The sequence below is a fragment of the Macrobrachium rosenbergii genome, chromosome 8 (genome assembly GCF_040412425.1).
Source record: "Macrobrachium rosenbergii isolate ZJJX-2024 chromosome 8, ASM4041242v1, whole genome shotgun sequence".
In the NCBI taxonomy this organism is placed as follows: domain Eukaryota; kingdom Metazoa; phylum Arthropoda; class Malacostraca; order Decapoda; family Palaemonidae; genus Macrobrachium; species Macrobrachium rosenbergii.
Window position 1 is genome coordinate 15583111 of NC_089748.1, and position 529 is coordinate 15583639.

Genomic DNA, 529 nt, shown 5'->3' on the forward strand with positions numbered 1-529 from the left:
GGAAGCAATCAAGCAAAACCTCGTAAAAATCGTTCCAAATGAGTCTCTGGGATCTGGAGTTGAGGGCCTCTGAGGTCTCTCACTGAAGCCAATTGCACGGGACTGTAATAGTTGGCTCAACAAATTACTGGATGCTAATGCTCCTCGTTACTCAAGGCGTTTGAATAACCTCCTGGCTTCTCATGAATTATCACCAGCAATAGCTTATTAACATGACTGTTTAAACTGGAATAAAGTCAAACCAGTTATTATTATTATTAATTTGTTTAGTACATACTCTAGGAAAACAAATCGACGTTCTGCCGATGAAGATTTGTATGTATGATATGAATATATTTACAGAATTTTGGGTTGATGCTATCTAACAGGATTCAAGGTATCTAGTGTCTGTACTACATTCTTGGACTTCACTTGTGTTGAGTATGGCCTACTTGTGATAGGCTATATAGGCTACCCGGATCAGTTTTTCTGAGAGGCTTTGATCAGGTTCTCAGGATTTTGACCCTCACCTCTGTTGTAAGTGCTTTTT